Genomic DNA, 20,869 nt, shown 5'->3' on the forward strand with positions numbered 1-20,869 from the left:
ACAGTGTCAGACTTTATTTTTGGGGGCTCCAAAATCACAGCAGATGGTGACTGCAGCCATGAAATTAAAAGATGCTTACTATTTGGAAGAAAAGTTATGACCAACCTAGACAGCATATTCAAAAGCAGAGACATTACTTTGCTGACTAAGGTCCGTCTAGTCAAGGCTATGGTTTTTCCAGTAGTCATGTATGGATGTGAGAGTTGGACTGTGAAGAAAGCTGAACGCCGAAGAATTGATGCTTTTGAACTGTGGTGTTAGAGAAGACTCTCGAGAGTCCCTTGGACTGCAAGCAGATCCAACCAGTCCATTCTGACAGAGATCAGCCCTGGGATTTCTTTGGAAGGAATGATGCTAATGCTGAAGCTCCAGTACTTTGGCCACCTCAGAGAGGAGTTGACTCACTGGAAAAGACTTTGATGCTGGGAGGGACTGGGGGCATGAGGAGAAGGGGACGACAGAGGATGAGATGGCTGGATGGTATCACTGACTCGATGAACGTGAATCTGAGTGAACTCTGGGAATTGGTAATGGACACGGAGGCCTGGTGTGGTGTGATTCATGGAGTCACAAAGATTTGAACACGACTGAGCGACTGAACTGAACTGAACTGAACTTGGATAACAAAAGAAAGCACTATCTAGAGCAAAACAAAAAGAAGAAGAAAAACCTACATATGTACATTTCGACAATCTTATTATCAATGTTGGCATCACCAAACAGTGACTAGTTATACAGATGAAAAAGTGTATATACTTTGTGCCTAGGTAAATCATCTTATAAACATCAATATGGAAAATGAAGAAAGTTGGTTAATATTTGAGACACTCTCTCAGTTTTCTTTCCTTTCATAACCTTCATCAAGTATCTTTAGAAACAAAAACAACAAGAGGAGTGCCTTCCTCTACTCCTTATGTCTTTTCCCCATGTCCAACAATACAGTATGACTCAGGTAGATTTTTATTTCAAATATGATTAGTGGAATCAGGAATATCTTATTGCTAATTGCAAAGGTTAACAATTTGGAAATGGATACACTGTTTTCTACAAATATAAATAAGCCAGAACTGCTGACACTTTTTCCCCAAATCACTTAGCATTAAATTGATTTAAAGACAGTTGAGATAAAAGACTTTCTTTATTTCTACACGATGTTAATTTAAACATTGGGAATGTCTGAGTAATGAAGGCATTTAAAAAACAGAAAACCTAATCAATTCTCCTGGCAGAAGGGAACTGCTGAAATGCCTGGAAGAAAAGGAAATAAAAACAGGCAATGTATAATTTTATTTGCTCTGTAACCAAATTTCTACATTTAGAAGAAAATATTGCTTTCTATTAGAAAATGTGAAATGTATTGCATGTATAAACTAATGCAAGTTAAAAATATAAAATTTATATTTAAAACCTCATGATTAACTAAATAGACATTTCTCCAAAGAAGACATACGGATGGCTAACAAACACATGAAAAGATGCTCAACATCACTCATTATTAGAGAAATGCAAATCAAAACCACAATGAGGTACCACTTCACACCAGTCAGAATGTCTGCGATCCAAACGTCTACAAGCAATAAATGCTGGAGAGGGTGTGGAGAAAAGGGAACCCTCCTACACTGTTGGTGGGAATGCAAACTAGTACAGCCACTATGGAGAACAGTGTGGAGATTCCTTAAAAAAACTGCAAATAGAACTGCCTTATGACCCAGCAATCCCACTGCTGGGCATACACACCAAGGAAACCAGAATTGAAAGAGACACATGTACCCGTAATGTTCATCGCAGCACTGTTTATAATAGCCAGAACATGGAAACAACCTAGATGTCCATCAGCAGATGAATGGATAAGAAAGCTGTGGTATAAATACACAATGGAGTATTACTCAGCCGTTAAAAAGAATACATTTGAATCAGTTCTGATGAGATGGATGAAACTGGAGCCGATTATACAGAGTGAAGTAAGCCAGAAAGAAAAACACCAATACAGTATACTAACACATATATATGGAATTTAGAAAGATGGCAATGATGACCCTGTATGCAAGACAGCAAAAGAGGCACAGATGTGTAGAGCAGACTTCTGGACTCAGAAGGAGAGGGAGAGGCTGGATGATTTGGGAGAATGGCATTGAAACATGTATACTATCATGTAAGAAACAAATCACCAGTCTATGTCCGATGCAGGATACAGGATGCTTGGGGCTGTTGCACGGGGATGACCCAGAGAGGTTATGGGGAGGGAGGTGGGAGGGAGGTTCATGTTTGGGAACGCATGTACACCCGGGGTGGATTCATGTCAATGTATGGCAAAACCAATACAGTATTGTAAAGTAAAATAAAGTAAAAATAAAAATTTTTTAAAAAAAAAGAAAAGAAAAAAAACCCTCATGATTATTAAATAATGAAAAAATAGATAATTCATTTCAAATTTGATAGATATTTTCTTTACATCTAGAAACCCAAGCATTCAATGCTAAGTACTATTCATTTCTGAAAATTATTACTGATTTAATAATAAGTTAACCATCAACATTACATTACTACATAAAGACATATAATACTTGTTGTTTTTTAAGTCTTTAAAACCTAAGATTGCAATTATAAACAATGCAAAACCAGAACAATTATTGCTTTTAAAAAACTAAAACAATCTCATAGCTTCACACTGTCCTTCCAGCAATTAATATATTAGTAACTACTTTAACAGTTTAAAAAGAAATGTCAAAATTATAGCAATGTTCTGTTTATTTAAGGTCATATGGTCAACTAACAAGATATACCCTCAGTTTATATAGGTTGTCAAGAGATATTACAATTCTATGTATTTTCTAAAGCGATTTACCACTAACTAATGGCAAGCCTCACCTCACTTATTATTATACAAAGACAACTACATAATTAAGGAAGCATTATCATAAAATATTTCTTTGGTCTCAACACTCAGTGATATATGGATTATAACTTAAAAATAAATATAGGGTATTATTATTATATGGTTAGCTGGTTGTTTTCTATGTTAGCTTTTTCTTAAATAACTGAATAGTCAATTATCTTTTATTAAGCTATTTAATTGAATATGTATTTTACCAACACTGTACTCTCAAACTTAAGACATGCTTAAGACATGATTCATTTTTCAAAACATTTTCAGATACATACATTGTATTTACAACAATAATGAAAATACTTAAAAGATTTACAACAGACATTCTAAATAGTGAATACATTTATCATTTTCCTTAACACAACACACAGTACACATAGTCATTTTAGTCAATTTGAGCTAAATCTAGTACCTTCCGAAGACTTCTACAAAAGAACTGTTTGCTGCTATTAGATGAAAACCGAGACTGACTAATATAGAAAAGATTTGCTATGTTAACTCTCCTAATAAATAAGTATTTGTTAGGGACAAATGATACACGTGTGTGTTCATTTTACATTACTGACTTAACAGTAGCCATATCAATTTACTTAAGTTGATAAACTGGTTTCTTGAGTGCAACAGAACATGACACTACTACCTGCAATTCTTCCTGCACAGAAGAATGAGCTGGATTTCGCACTAGAGACTTCAGTAAGAATGAGCGCTCTAACTACCCCTTCTTGTTTAGAGGAGAAATTCTAATTCCTAAATCCTTTCCTGTTTCCGCATGAAGCACTAAGCCAACCCATGCCGTTTCCGTTCACAGGAATTGAGAGGACTACTTCACTATAGCAAAAGAATGAACTTAGTGACAAAAGAAAAGACAAGACTAATGAATAAAGTAATGGGAAAAAAGTATTTTGTAAAAATATAAAAAGTAAAGCCTTGATAAATTTCACTCCTTTTATTATTTAGTATTACTAAATACTTTTTTTGAAAGGCAGAAGTTCATGGATGACATACTCTTTCAGTTCAAACAACTATTCCAAATTCTAAATGAAGAGTCTGAATCAGTGAATTTGTGAAGAATCTCAAAATGAAGGGAAGAGTATGGAGGAAAACTTGAGCCCTGCAGTTCATGTTTCTCCATAACTTGGCACCTCAAATATGGCTCCATTCTCTGGAGCTCAGGTGAACCCCTTTAAAAGCATGCTAAAGCTGACAGGTGTGATCAGGGACTTAGCTATGAATTAATGAATAGAGCAATGTTTGGTACTGAAAATAGCTGTTACTCTCTAACACAATATTCTATAATGTTTTCACTGCCAGCTGATGGACAATCTAGGTCAAATAGATACCTAAGGATATAAAAAAGAAACAAAGAAGTCAGATATTTGAAAATCTTATAGACTTGTAAACCATCAGTGAAAAGGTGATAGGTTAAGTATAGATCTAGATGAGAATATCTAGTAAAGCTACACATGTGAAGAACAAAGTATACAGAGAAAAGAACCCACAAAAGAGATTTTAAAAAAGCAGCAATTATTCACAGAAAATGAATCAAGGCAACTGGTTATTCCAAAAGTCAAGAAAGAATTTCAAAAATGAATCAAAGAATATCAAGGGTTAAAAATCTTTCATTGGATTTTCATGTAACAGGTTTATTCTGTTAACTAAGCTGAAAGAAATGTTAGAATTTTTATATGACAAGCATTTAAGTAAGAAACTTATCATTTCTGAAGCAAGTTACTTAAAAACATAGTGCATAGAATATAGTATGCACTCAATAAATATTTACTTTATGAAGGAAGGAGGGAAAGAAGCTAGGAAGGAAAGGAGAAAGGGAGGGAGGGATGGATGGACAGAAATGGATAAAAAATGGGTTGGTCCTAAGCAATGAGAGCAGACTAAAGACTTATTTCAGGTAAGGTAGATTCACTTGTTAAACAAGTTATTTACTGAAATAAATATGTACTAGATGTTATTCTGGAGAAGGAAATGGCAACCCACTCCAGTACTCTTGCCTAGAGAATCCTGTGGACAGAGGAGCCTGGTGGGCTGCTGTCCATGGGGTCGCACAGAGTTGGACACGACTGAAGCGACTTAGCATGCATGTGTGCATTGGAGAAGGAAATGGCAACCCACTCTAGTATTCTTGCCTGGAGAAACCCAGGGACAGAGAAGCCTCGTTGGCTGCTGTCTATGGGGTCGCACAGAGTCGGACATGACTGAAGTGACTTAGCAGCAGCAGCAGCTGTTATTCAGGAGACCCAGGTTCGATCCCTGGGTCAGGTAGATCCCCTGGAGAAGGGACAGGCTACCCACTCCAGTATCCTTGGGCTTCCCTTATGGCTCAGCTGGTAAAGCATCTGCCTGCAATGCAGGAGACCTGAGTTTGATCCCTGGGTTGGGAAGCTCCCCTGGAGAAGGGAAAGGCTACCTACTCCTGTATTCTGGCCTGGAGAATTCCAGGGACTATATAGTCCATGGAGTCACAAAGAGTCGGACACGGCTAAGCAACTTTAAATGTAAAAATAGACATTATTCAAGGACCTAGGGAGAGAGCAGTGAACGATATAGCCTCACTATTCTCATGGAGCTTGCATTCTAGCTGTGGAAAGAATAATAAACTAATATCTTAATGAAATACAGTATTTTGATAGTTGTAGATGTTCTGCAAACAATTAAGCAGGATAATAGAATGGAGTGCTGCCACTTTAAGATAGGGTAGTCCAGAAAAGCCACTCAGAAAAAAATGACATTCCATAGAGACAAAAGGCATGAAGTTACTTAGAAAAAAAAATATTCTACAAGGTGAATACTAAGTATAAAGGTCCTGCATCAGGAACCTGTTTGGATGGGAAGTGGTCAGTGCTTTCACTAACATAATGAAGAGTCTGTATGCTGGGTAGGGGAAATAATCAGATAACCTTGAGAAAACCATGAAAGTGAAACTGTTAGGCACTCAGTCTTGTCGGACTCTCTGTGACCCCATAGACTGTAGCCCGCCAGGCTCCTCTGTCCATGTAATTCTCCAGGCAAGAATACTGGAGTGGGTTGCCTTCCCCTTCTCCAGGGGATCTTCCCAATCCAGGGATTAAGCCCAGGTCTCTGGCACTGCAGGCAGATTCTTTAACATCTGAGCCAGGAAGGAAACTGGTCTCTAACAGCTTTTATAGGGAGTGGAAAGGCATTAAAGGAATCAGTAAAAGTTTACAAAGTTATCAATGAGGGCTAGAAGTCATTAAAAAAAAAAAACCAAACACACTGTCAAGAACTTCAGTAAAGAAGCTTAAATGTCAAACAGTTGGAACAATCCAAGGCTACATTCCTTCCAAGAAACTGAGAATCCACAGCATCCAAAATACATGAACAACTCAAGTAACTCTATCATAAAAATAATCTGATTTTAAAAAATGGGCAGAGGACCTGCATAGACATTTTTCCAAAGGAGACATACAGATGGCCAACAGACACAGGAAAAGATGCTCAACAAAACTAACCATTAGGGAAACGCAAATCAAAAGTACAACGAGATGACATCTCACACCTGTCAGAACGGCTATTATCAAAAAGACAATATATAACAAGTACTGGGGAGGATGCAGACAAAAGGGAACCCTTTGTGCACTGTTGATGAGAATGTAAATTGGTACAAACACTATGGAAAATAGCATGAAAGCTCCTCAAAAAATTAAAAACAGAACCACCACACAATTTAGCTATTCCACTTCAGGGTATTGATCCAATGAAAACAACAAGACCACTATAAAAAGATATGTGTACCCCAATGTTCAGAGGAGCATTATTCACAATATCCAACATATAGAAGAAAGCTTAGGTCTATCAATAGATGAATTAAAAAAATGTGGTATTTGAGGAGGATATCAAGCACGATGGAAGAGTAAAGGACACTGAACTCACCTTCCCCAACAAACATCAAAAATACATCTACAAGTGGAGCAGCTCTCACTGAAAACAAACTGGAGACTGGCAAAGAAAAGCAGTTAATCACATAGAACAATGAAAATAAAACTATACTACTGGGTTACGACACATAGAGACATAATATTTATATGAACAGAAAGGAAGAGAGAACAGAACTATGTTCAAATAATTATTTTATAATTTAGCAGAATTAAGTTAAAATATATCTGAGGTTGAGTGTGATAAATTCAAATGCACAAAATAATTCTTAGATCCATCATTATTTAATACATAGTAAAAAAAAATCAATGGTGGAAATGAAATGGTATACTACAATACCCATTTAAAACAAAGACGGTATAAAAAACAAACAGAGGAACAAAAATACAAAAGAAACAATTAACAAATAGCAAATGACCAATTTAATTAAAATACATCATTACATGAAATATTGATGATCAAATCATCCTACTTAAAAATAAGAGATCAGACTACACAAAAAAATCAAAACCTAACTAATTCTATTTAAAAGGAAAACACACTGCATTCAAAAATTAAAAGTTTTTCTACTAAAAAAATTGTTCACCGATTCTACATGGCTTCACTGGTGAATTACATCAAATATTTAAATAAATGATGCCAATCCTCCACAAAGGAAATATATTTCAGAAATATAGGTAGAGAAACAACTTCCCAACTAATTCTATGAGAGCAGTATTAGTGAAGTGTCTAACTCTTTTTGACCCCATGGACTGTAGCCCACCAGGCTCCTCCATCCATGGGATTTTCCAGGCAAGAATACTGGAGTGGGTTGCCATTCCCATCTCCAGGGGATCTTCCCAACCCAGGGATCGAACCTGGGTCTTCTGCATTGTAGGCAGATGCTTTACCGTCTCTCAACTGGTAAAAAAATCCGCCTGCAGTGCGGAAGACCTGGGTTCAATCCCTGGATTGGGAAAATCCCCTGGAAAAGGGAAAGGCCATCCACTCCAGTATTCAGGCCTGGAGAACTCCATGGACTGTATAGTCCATGGGGTCGCAAAGAGTCAGAAACAACTGAGTGACTTTCACTTCACTGTGTGTCAATGAGACCAGTATTACCCCATACAAAAACCAAAGACACTGACAGAAAACTGTAGACTAGAATCCTTTGTGAATATAGATTAAAAAAATTAAAAGGCAAACTATGTTTGCCATCGTATGAAGAGATGACACACCATAGCCACATGGTCTATATCCCCAAATACAAGATTAGTTTAATCAATTAGTTATGCAAAACTGATTAATGAAATCTATCACATTATAGCATAAAGGTGGAGGGAGACACATCATCTCACTAGATTCATAAAAATATTTGATAAAACTCCAAAACTACCTCATGATAAAAAGTCTCAATAAACTGAGAAGAAAATGATTCTTCTCAACCTGATGAAGGGCATCTATGAAATCCACAGCTAGAGACTTTCCTGGCAGCCCAGTGGTTGCTGCGACTCTGAGCTCCCAATGCAGGGGGTCCAGGTTCAATCCCTGGTCAAGGAACTAGATGCCATATGCCACAACTAAGAAGACTGAAGATACTGCATGCCGCAACTAATACCTGGAGCAACCAAATAAATAAATAAATAAATAGTCTTAAAAGATTCACAGCTACCATCATACTTAATGGTGAAATTCTAAAGTCTAAACTCTTTTACTTTTAATAGATTAAAAATGTTAAGTTCATATAAAATGCCCATGATAAAACAGTAAAAGAAAAAACATGACTGAATATTTTTCTCAGGCATTATTATCTTAATTGTATAATAAATATAATAATTATGTTTGTTTGTTCAATCGCCAAGTCATGTCCGACTCGTTGTGACCCCATGGACTGTAGCACTCCAGTCTTTCCTGTTCTTCACTGTCTCCGATAGTTTGCCCAAGTTCATGTCCATGGAATCAGTGATGCCATCCATCCATCTCATCTTCTGTCACCCTCTTCTCCTTCCTTCAATTTTTCTAAGCATCAGAGTCTCTTCTAATGAGTTGTCTGTTCTCATCAGGTAGCCAAAGTACCGGAGCATCAGCTTAAGCATCAGTCCTTCCAATTAGCATTCAGGGTTGGCTTCTTTTAATATTGACTGGTTTGATCTTCTTACTGTCCAAGGGTATCTCAAGACTCTCCTTAAGCACCAGAGTTCGAAAGCATCAATTCTTTGGGACTCTGCATTCCTTATGGTCCAGCTCTCACACCCATACATGAACAATGGAAAAATCATAGCCTCGACTATAGGGACCTTTGTTGGCAAAGTGATTGTTTTCTTTATTTAACATACTGTCTAGGTTTGTCATAGTTTTCCTGTGAAAAAGCAATCATCTTCTAATTTCATAGCTGCAGTCACCATCCAGTGATTTTAGAGCCCCAAAAGGGGAAATCTGTCACTGTTTCCACCTTTTCCCCTTCTATTTGCACTGAAGTGAAGGCAGTGGATGCTATGATCTTTGTTTCTTTGTTTTTAAATATTTAATTTTAAGCTGGCTTTTTTCACTCTTCTTCTCCATCCTCATCAAGTGTTTTTTTAGTTCCTCTTCGCTTTCTGCCGCTGGAATCAAGATTGCCAGGAGAAATATCAATCACCTCAGATATGCAGATGACACCACCCTTATGGCAGAAAGCAAAGAGGAACTAAAAAGCCTCTTGATGAAAGTAAAAGAGGAGAGTGAAAAAGTTGGCTTAAAGCTCAACATTCAGAAAACGAAGATCATGGCATCTGGTCCCATTACTCCATGGGAAATAGATGGGGAAACAGTGGAAACAGTGTCAGACTTTATTTTTTGAGGCTCCAAAATCACTGCAGATAGTGACTGCAGCCATGAAATTAAAAGATGCTTACTACTTGGAAGAAAAGTTATGACCAACCTAGATAGCATATTCAAAAGCAGAGACATTACTTTGCCGACTAACGTCCGTCTAGTCAAGGCTATGGTTTTTCCTGTGGTCATGTATGGATGTGAGAGTTGGACTGTGAAGAAGGCTAAACACTGAAGAATTAATGCTTTTGAACTGTGGTGTTGCAGAAGACTCTTGAGAGTCCCTTGGACTGCAAGGAGATCCAACCAGTCCATCTGACAGAGATCAGCCTTGGGATTTCTTTGGAAGGAATGATGCTAAAGCTGAAACTCCAGTACTTTGACCACCTCATCCAAAGAGCTGACTCATTGGAAAAGACTCTGATGCTGGGAGGGATTGGGGGCAGGAGGAGAAGGGGACAACCAAGGGTGAGATGGCTGGATGGCATCACTGACTCGATGGACGCGAGTCTGAGTGAACTCCAGGAGTTGGTGATGGACAGGGAGGCCTGGCGTGCTGCGATTCATGGGGTCGCAAAGAGTCAGACACGACTGAGCGACTGAACTGAACTGATCCCCATATTTGAGGTTGCTCCCAGCAATACTGACTCCAGCTTGTAACTCATCCAGCACGGTATTTTGCATGATGTGCTCTGCATGTAAGTTAAATAAACAGGGTGACAAAAAACAGCCTTGCGGTACCTCTTTCTCAATCCTGAACCAGTCAGTTGTTCCATACGAGGCTCTAACTGTTGCTTCTTGACCCACATACAGGTTTATCAGGAGACAGGTAAGATGGTCTGGTATTCCCATCTCTTTAAGAGTTTTCCACAGTTTGTCATGATCCACACAAAGGTTATAAGGCAGTCAATGAAACTTTTCTGAATTCTCTTGCTTTCTCTATGATCCAGCAAATGTTGGCAATTTGATCTCTGGTTCCTCTACCTTTTCTATAACCAGCTTGAACATCTGGAATTTTTCAATTCACGTAATGCTGAAGCCTAGCATGCAGGATTTTGAACATAGTCTTACTAGCATGGGGGATGAGTGCAATTGTCTGGTGGTTTGAACATCCTTTAATACTGCCCTTCATTATACATAATGAATATTATATGTGTATATATCACAAAAGCTGAAAGAAAAAACCGACAATGGGAAGAAATTGAAACTACACTGCCCTTCATTATACATAATGAATATTATATATGTATATATCACAAAAGTTGAAAGAAAAAACCGACAATGGGAAGAAACTGAAACTAAATTGTTAAAAGCAATTATCAAGTGATTTTTATTTATTTTTAAATTTTCACTTATATATGTTATTACCTTTCCAAATTTCCTGTAATGAGTGCATTATGCTGTTAGATAAGCCAAAGTAAGATAAATACTGTATATCACTTGCATATGGAATCTACAAACGCGAACTCATAAAAAAAAGAAGAATGGTTACCTGGGGTTGGAGAGATATTGAAGAATTAAAGGGTCCAAACTTGCAAATAGAAGATTTGAAGATTTAACGCCTAGCACTTAACATTGCAGTCAACATTACTACATTACACATTTCAAAGTTGCTAAGAGATTAGATCTTATATATTTTCACCAAAAAAAAAATGATAATTATATGCCCTGATAGAAACGTTAGTTAATGCCACAGTGATAATCATATTGCAATATATATCAAATCAGCATGCTGAATACCTTAAACTTATATAATTTTATATGTCAACTGTATCTCAATTAAAAAATTCCCTTTAATTAGAATGTTACCTTGGTATCACTCAAAAACCATATTTTTAAGATCTTAAGGCTGTGAATCATACAGTTTATTTTTAAAAGGTGAGCAGGATATTAGATCTGCCATACTGGCTTTTGTTTTTAAAATAAATATTTGTGTGGGTAGAAATGCAAAATTAACAGCAAATGAAGTAAGGTTCCTTGTCTGGCCTTTAAAAGTCACAGAATCCACAGGTAAACAAATGATTGAGCAGGATGAATGTGAGTTACTGATGAATGTGAGCTACTGAGAAGAGAACAATGTATGTAGCTATTATATTAAATATGTTTAGGCAGCTCAACAGCTTAACTTCATTTGTTATACCTATACGATGTCTTCCAAGAAATTTATTTAAAAACAACATCCTCAAGACCAAATCTATAGCTCTTTTCTGGGCTTTCTCTTCTCCCCAGGCCATCTCATTTACATAAGGTTTAAGAATTAAAATTACTTTAATTCTTAAAAACTATTGCAAAAAACTAAACCAAAAAAACTATTGCAACAGTACATCACCATCTTTCAGAATAAGTGGAAATTACAATAATCAAACTATGACATTTAAAAAAAAATCTATATTGTAACAATACATATGAACTACTGAGGTGACCAGAATTACACAGAAATATAGCTCTCATGTTTTCCATAGTTGTTCAACGATTTTCATATCAGTTTTTATTACAACTCACTAAATCCAACAAAGGCAGAGTTTTAATTTATAAATGATCTCAATATTCCAAGTCTGTCAAAATATTTTAATAAAGTCACAGGCAACTCTTTCAAAGAAGGAAACACAAACTTCTGCTAGGCACAGGGTAGAAATCCATCTGCTCAGAGGTGTGAGCTGGATGTAGCAAATTACATCTGCAAGCCTCACTGCAAATGCTCTCTAATGAAACCCAAGATGTTGATTTTGACCCAAACACCCTACACAGATTGGATCTGGCTATATTAGTAATCATCTCTCCCTTCCATGGCAATTGAAATCAGATGACACATTTCAACAAACAGTTTCACATTCTGAACTTTAGAAGTCTAAATTCAGTATAGAAGAAGGCTCAGATCTATATAATGAGAACCCTTCTGTTCATTCTATTGATCATCTTTTACTGTAATGCTAAAGGAGTTTTTTTCATTATGTTCATATGATCATTATGTTTGCATGATCTACTCTATCATTAATGACGAATCATTGTATTTTGAATCTAAACACTAGTTTCAAAACTAAAATTTTTAACTGAAATTTAGCACTCCAGAATGATAACCAAGGAACACCAAAGACAAAGAGCGAGAGAAAAATAACTGTGCAGGAGCTACAAGTTAAGAAAAAAAAAAGATTAAGAAATAAAAGTTCTTCTTAATGAAGAACTTACAAAGACCATGGTCTTCATAACCATTAGTAAAATGGTGATGACATATCAAAATTTTAACTAAACATCCAAAGTTGCTTTCTACAGCGGGATATAGGCAATGAATCAATGTTTCATTTTTGCTTAGATTACCCTGATTTGGTTTCTGTTGTTTACAACCAAAGAGTATCAAGGTATACATAAACCTCTTTCTCAAATATTTTTTAAAAGACACTATAAATTTGTCCTAACAGTTTTTCACTTTCCATTTAGTCCTTAGGGCACTATCACCTGACTTGCATTAACACTATTCCTCTGAAAGTATGATGGTAAGAGAAACCAATTACCCAGAACTGTCAAATTCCTTTCACATCTTTTAATCCTCATCTTGGAATTCCCTGGCGGCTCAGGAGGTAAAGAATCCACCTGCAATGTGGGAGACCTGGTTTGATGCCCTGTTTGGGAAGATCCCCTGGAGGATCCCCACTCCAGTATTCTTGCCTGGAGAATTTCGGTCTTCTTCTTCCTTTTCAGTCAACATTAGTATTCTCCCGCTTTTTCTATATGGATTATACATTTGTTTCTATATAAGTGACTTTAGGTGATGACATCTTTTTTCATCATTTTCCCAGCTATCACATTATATATCTCTAACAATGATTCCTCTTTTGAACTCTAGACCTAAATATGCAATGGCTTATTAGATAAATTTACTTGAATGTCCCACAAACACTTCACAATATGCACCAAGCTAAATTCATCATTCCCATCTTCCACACCCAAAACTAAATCTTTTTATTTATAATCATATTGACCATATAAACTTCTACATAGATATCCAGGCTAGGAACCATGGAGTTATTCTACATATTTACTTCTCTTTCACTATCTATAACTAATACAGTCACAAAGTTTAGCCAACTTTTTGTTAATCTCAAATATGTCTCTATTCTTTCCCAATTTATCCATTCCTAGCACCACCATTCTGGTTTAGACAGTCATGTTTTTATACAACTATCATAGCTAGCTGCAATATCTAATCTCCTTGCCCCCAGTTTTCTTATCTTCCCCTGCGCCATGTCCCCCAGACCCTCACCAAATCCACTGCCTACATTTATCAAAAAGCATTTATTAAAAAAAAATATTGTGCTCAGTCGCTCAGTTGTGCCCGACTCTTTGTGACCCCTCCATGGGCTGTAGCCTGCCAGGCTCCTCTGTCCATGGGGATTCTCCAGGCAAGAATACCAGAGTGGGCTGCCATGCCCTTCTCCAAGGGGTCTTCCTGACCCAGGGATCAAACCCAGGTCTCCCTCATTGCAGGCGGATACTTTACTGTCTGAGCCACAAGGGAAGCCTGAACAAAAATGAACATGAAACAACAGTAACAGAGGAAGAGACTAGAAAGGAGTATATTTGGAGGGTGGTATATAGATTTAGACACATTCCGTATGTGGTTGAACATGAATGACTGAAAATATTTATCTACATTCTGAAACCAGGAAAATGACAGTGAAAGAGAAAAATAGCATTGTAAATCAAAATGAGGATGAGAACAGAAGACAAAACAGCAGATGTGTAACACCGATTTTTTTTTAAACTTATAGCAAGTGACTGAGGCACAGAGAAATAAACTATAAAGGTTCAATCTGATTCATGACATCCATCATTCAACAGGTTCTACACTCAAATATGCTGGAAAAAAGACAATGCAGAGTGACACTGAAACCAGGACTAGTTGAAAACTGAAAATGAACAGACCTCCAGATTCTTTCTCCATCTATGCACAGATACAAAGATACAAAGTAAAGTACTCTTTATACATAGGCATCAAAGGGTTCTATGTAAATTTTTCTACAAACAACTTTTAAAATGAAAAAAAGCATATTTATGGTATTTCATAAGAAGTTAGTATCTATAATTTTCTAATGTCTGGAAAAGTTTTAAATATCTTGAAATAATCTCCTTCCTTCAGGATAGGTTTGGCCAATGCAATAACCAGGTGGTTAAAAAATTGTTTCTACTTTAGGTTTCCATGTTGATTATGTAGTCACTCTGTAGTCTCCTAGGGAGTATGAAAAATAGACTTTAGAAGTTTCTATTTGATTCTAGTTCTCTCCATCTGGTAAAAGATTTTTTTTAAGTTGAAAATAAACTAAGATTTTAGAAAAAAAAATCACAGAATATAATAACATCATATGCTTTAAAAAGGGAGATTTCTATAGTTCTTAACTCATTCATAGTATATTGGAAAAACAAGATAAGAATAAAACAATTTATTAAATAAAAAGGACAAACAGTTGAAGTTGGCAGTAGTGTTACAGAAATAAAAAGGATTATAAATGAGTATTGAAGAGATACCAAATAATACGGTAGGATATATATATTACTCCTTTCATAAAATCTACTGCGGAGGCAGCTATAATATTGTCATAACATCTTTAAATTACTGGGGGATTCTACTTCCAGAAACAATGGCAGATTTTGTGCCCTGAATGACTTTTGCACTAAAAACAAATGAAAATCAATGTATTTATAAAATGTTTCTATACCACACATACCATGATCAAAACTTATATCTGTTAACACAAACACACACAAGTACATACACTAAACAAAATCATTAATAAGCTTCTCCCAATAGTAAAGATTATTAAGGCCAGGGAATAGAAGAAGCCAGAAATTAAGAGATAAGCAAAACAAATAGCCTGAGGCACTTCTAAACAGGTAAAATTTGAACACTCACCTGTTCACACTAAGGCAGATTAAAGACAAAGCCTTAGACCAATTTGCAGTGTAGAACTTAACTGGACACAAGGCTTGCAAGCGAATCACTACGATAATGATGTTAGGGTAAACCTTAAATGGAACTGTCCCATTTTTCCCATTAATTTATGCTTTTAGGTATCAAGATATATAGGTTAAATCTAAAGAAAAAGAGGCTCTCAGGGGACTACAGATGATCATCTGGTAATATTTTTTATCTTGATTCAGATGTAGGAAACATGAGTAGCTTTAGTATAAAATGTACCAAGCAGTGTACTAAGAATTGTACAGTTTTCTATATGATACAGTTGAACAATGATACAATGAACAACTTTAACAGCATATCAGACACAACTTTAAAAAACTAATGAAATGAAGGATCAGATTAAAGAAATTACTGAGAATGCAGGTCATCAAGTCAAAGAGAAAAATCATAGAAGTACAAACAGACAAGAATGATGCTGCAAAAAAGGTGGAAAATTCTAAAATATATATGAGAAAGAATAAGACACAGGTAATACGCAAGTCAGGAAGCAACAGTTAGAACTGAACATGGAACAACAGACTGGTTCCAAACAGGAAAAGGAGTACGTCAAGGCTGAATATCGTCACCCTGCTTATTTAATTTCTATGCAGAGTACATCATGAGAAATTCTGGGCTGGAAGAAGCACAAGCTGGAATCATGACTGCCAGGAGAAATATCAATAACCTCAGATATGCAGATGACACCACCCTTATGGCAGAAAGCAAAGAGGAACTAAAAAGCCTCTTGATGAAAGTGAAAGAGGAGAGTGAAAAAGTTGGCTTAAAGCTCAACATTCAGAAAACGAAGATCATGACATCTGGTCCCATCACTTCATGGGAAATAGATGGGGAAACAGTGGAAACAGTGTCAGACTTTTTTTTTTGGACTCCAAAATCAGTGCAGATGGTGACTGCAGCTATGAAATTAAAAGATGCTTACTACTTGGAAGAAAAGTTATGACCAACCGAGACAGCATATTCAAAAGCCAAGACATTACTTTGCCAACAAAAGTCTTTCTAGTCAAGGCTATGGTTTTTCCAGTGGTCGTGTATGGATGTGAGAGTTGGACTGTGAAGAAAGCTGAGCACCGAAGAATTGATGCTTTTGAACTGTGGTGTTGGAGAAGGCTCTTGAGAGTCCCTTGGACTGCAAGGAGATCCAACCAGTCCATTCTGAAGGAGATCAGTCCTGGGATTTCTTTGGAAGGAATGATGCTAAAGCTGAAACTCCAATACTTTGGCCACCTTATGCGAAGAGTTGACTCATTGGAAAAGACTTTGATGCTGGGAGGGATTGGGGGCATGAGGAGAAGGGGAGGACAGAGGATGAGATGGCTGGATGGCATCACCGACTCGATGGACAGGAGTTTGGGTGAACTCCGGGAGTTGGTGATGGACAGGGAGGCCTGGCATGCTGCGATTCATGGGGTCGCAAAGAGTCAGACACAACTGAGCAACTGAACTGAACTGAACTGAATATCTGAATAAATCATGCCAGAAAACTTGGAGAAATCTTTATGTCTTTTATAGACACCAATATAAAAACTTTAAAACACAAAGATTGTTAAAATTCTTAAAGCAGCCAGAGAGGAAGGACAAAACATCTTAAGGAAACATAAACTGCAAGTGGATCTCTCAATAGGACAATGAAAAGCAAAAGAGTCAGCACAACAGTATCTTTAATTGGTTTAGTTGCTAAGTTGTGTTCAACTCTTGCAACCCCATGAACTGTAGCCCGCCAGGCTCCTCTGTCCATGGGATTCTCCCGGCAAGAATACTGGAGTGGGTTGCCATTTCCTTCTCCAGGAAATCTCCTGACCCAGGGATCGAACGCAGTCTCCTGCATTGCAGGCAGATTCTTTACCAACTGAGCTACAATGAAAGCCTCTGTATCTTTAATAGGCCAGACTAAAATAATAAGAAATTATATAACTAGCAATAAATCTGGATATATAAACTATATATCTAGCGAAATAAAAAAATATTCAAACAAGTAAAATTCAGTTTGCTAACCACATAGCATCACAAAAAGGGAAAAGGAAAATGATCTGCCATGGATAAAGGACTGAATTGTAAGAAGACACGTCTAGAAAGGCACTAGTTTAAGAGTCAGCAAGCACGGCCCATGACCGAATCTATCAGATTTTGTAAATAAAGCTTCACAGATACACTGCTGCTAAGTCACTTCAGTCGTGTCCGACTCTGTGCAATCCCATAGACGGCAGCTCACCAGGCTCCGCCATCCCTGGGATTCTCCAGGCAAGAACACTGGAGTGGGTTGCCATTTCCTTCTCCAATGCATGAAAGTGAAAAGTGAAAGTGAAGTCACTGAGTCATGTCCAACTCTCAGCACCCCATGGACTGCAGCCCACCAGGCTCCTCCATCCATGGGATTTTCCAGGCAAGAGTACTGGAGTGGGGTGCCAATGCCTTCTCCGAACAGATACACAGTCATGTCAATTCATTGACTTATTGTCTATGGCTGTTTCTTCATGCCAAAGGAGAGTTCAGAAGTGGTAACAAGACCAAGAAATGGATAGAACTGAAAACAGTTACTATCTGGTTCTTGATTCCCTGGTGGCTCAGACAGTAAAGAACCTGCCTGCAATGCAGAAAGCCCACGTTCAATCCCTGGGTAGGGAAAATGCCCCAGAAAACAGAATGGCTATCCACTCCAGTATTCTTGCCTGGAGAGTTCCATGAACAGAGGAGACTGGGTGGTTACAGTCCATGGGGTTGCAGAGTCGGACACAACTGAGCGACACTTTTCTTCACCAAGTAGGTGTTCCAAACCCTGTCCTGATTATATACTCACAATAAATACAAGCAATTATTCTTTAAATGATAGCCTATTAATCCAGATAGGATGAATGAATTAAAGTATTTTCAGACCTGTGTGTGTTCAGAAGCACAGTAAATAGCTTGATTTAATGCATAATTTAATAAACTAAATACGCAACTTAAGATTTCTAGACCTAGAATTGACTTTAATCAGAGTGCTAATTTCTAATATTAAGAAAAAAAAGAAAAAGAATAGTTAAGGGATAATTTCCAAAACAGCAGGGGATAAATGAATTACAATGAACATATATAACAGTATAAAGGAAGCAAACTTTTATTTACATAATTAAATTCAAACAATTAATTAAGATAATGAAAAGACTGGGAGGATGGGAGAAAATATTTGCAAGTCACGTATTTATTAAGGGTCTGATATCAGAATATATAAAGAACTCTTATAACTCAACAATAAAGAGAAAAGTAACTGAAAAGTGGGCAAAGAATTTGAATATAAGAAGAAAATACAAAACAAGATCTACAAATGGCCAATAAGTATATGAAAAGATGCTCAATATCATCAGACATTACGGAAATGAAAATCAAAACCACAAGATAACACGTCACAGCAACTGGGATGGCTGGAAACAACAAAACAGTAACAATACAACAATAATAAGTGGTGACACAGATACGGATAAATTAATGTTGTGCATCAACTGCACTTCAGTATAAAAAATTAGAACCTCCATTCTCTGATGTGGGGTTCTAAAATGGAACAGACATTTTGATAAATAGTTTATCAGTTTCAAAGATAAGGAAAGAGTTACCAAATGACCCAACAATTCTACTATATGCATCTAAAAGAAATGATGCTGAAGCTGAAACTCCAATACTTTGGCCACCTGATGTGAAGAACTGACTCACTGGAAAAGACCCTGATGCTGGCAAAGGATGAACACAGGAAGAGAAGGGGATGACAAAGGATAAGACAGTTGGATGCCATCATGGACTTGATGGACATGAGTTTGAGCAAGCTTCGGGAGCTGGTGATGGACAGGCAAGCCTGGCGTGCTGCATTCCATGGGGTTGCAAAGAGTTGGACACAATTAAGTGACTGAATTGAATAGAATTGAATAGAAATTAAAACATCATAGCAGCATTATTTATAATTACTAAAAAGTAGAAACAACACAAATGTCCATCAAATAATCAATGAATAAATGTGGTATATTCATAAAATGAATTTGTATTCAGCTATAAAAAGGAATGAAGACATACATACTACAACATGAATCAACCTTGAAATTTACGGTAAGTGAAAGAAGCCAGTCAGAAAAGACCACAGGTTTTTTTATTCCAATCATGAAATGTCTAAAACAAGCAAATTCATAGCAAGACAGTTCCTAGCGGTCTTGTAGGATGGGAGTACAGGACTAAGTGCTAATGATGTACCAGTTATTTTTACAGTGATAAAACTACTCTAAAATTAGATGGTGATGGTGGCATAAAAACTGTAAATATACTAAAAATCATCTAATTATATACTGTATAAGGAGGAATTTTATAATATGTGAATTTTAGCAATGAATTTTAACAAAAATCAACATACAAATCAATTTTTTAAAAATCATTCCAGAGTTAACTTTTTTTTTTAAGAGGAAGCACTCCCCAGCTCACTTTATGAAGCTAGCATATCCTTAATAGGACACATAACACCTATCATGATAATAAGGAATTTCCTGTAACCAAAAATGAATAGCAAATAACAGCTATGCCCAATATGCTAGAGAAAGAATAAAGACAAAGAGCACTTCACAAGAACTCTTAAGTTCCTTCTAACTACTAGAATTCTATGATTTTATGATAATAGTATTCACGTCATTAAGTACCAACCTTAATTTCTGGATAAAATCATGCTTACATAAACCTAACAAAATTAGATTTCAATGGAAATCACAGCAGAGAAAGGGAGACAGAAATCAACCTTAAGTCAAAGTAAAAAAATTGAAGACTTTACTAACTTTTCAGTAACAGTATGTGGTAATCTGAACGATGTCCGGATTCAGACACTTACATCCTAATAATATGAACAAGGTGTTGACCTATTTAGCACTGTCAAAAATTTGAGGCTTGTTATTAAAATATAGATTCACACTATTGACTTTGTGACTCAAAACTTTTCCAGGTTCACACAGTTTGAAATGAATGCATCCAAGTTCAAAAGGGTATGAACCTGCAACTGAAAACACTGCAACATCAGAAATCAAGTATTTATTAAAGAAAGAGCCATGGCTCTAATCATCACACAATTATCTACTTTATTTAAATAAATGAGTAATCTAGGAATATATCAAGCTTGATATAAATGGTGTAAATAATAAATATACAATTTCTGTATTTATGATACATCTACTCGTAAGTTAAGTGGCTTAAATTAAAATAAACCTACTTATAATTCTTAGTTCAGCTTAATGCAAACATCCGAAACCAATTTTCTTCTCTTTATTTGTGCTTAGCATTTCAGTGATTATACTATATGCCATATAATCTTT

At 36.5% G+C, this 20,869-nt stretch overlaps 1 protein-coding gene across 2 annotated transcripts in view; it reads right to left on the reverse strand.

Annotated features, from left to right (window-relative positions):
* The window catches only part of VPS13B (vacuolar protein sorting 13 homolog B), a 779,806-nt gene that overhangs the window by 403,613 nt on the left and 355,324 nt on the right, over positions 1-20,869 (reverse strand). The gene's annotated exons all lie outside the window — the stretch shown is intronic.

The sequence above is a fragment of the Capricornis sumatraensis genome, chromosome 11 (assembly GCF_032405125.1).
Source record: "Capricornis sumatraensis isolate serow.1 chromosome 11, serow.2, whole genome shotgun sequence".
NCBI lineage: Eukaryota > Metazoa > Chordata > Mammalia > Artiodactyla > Bovidae > Capricornis > Capricornis sumatraensis.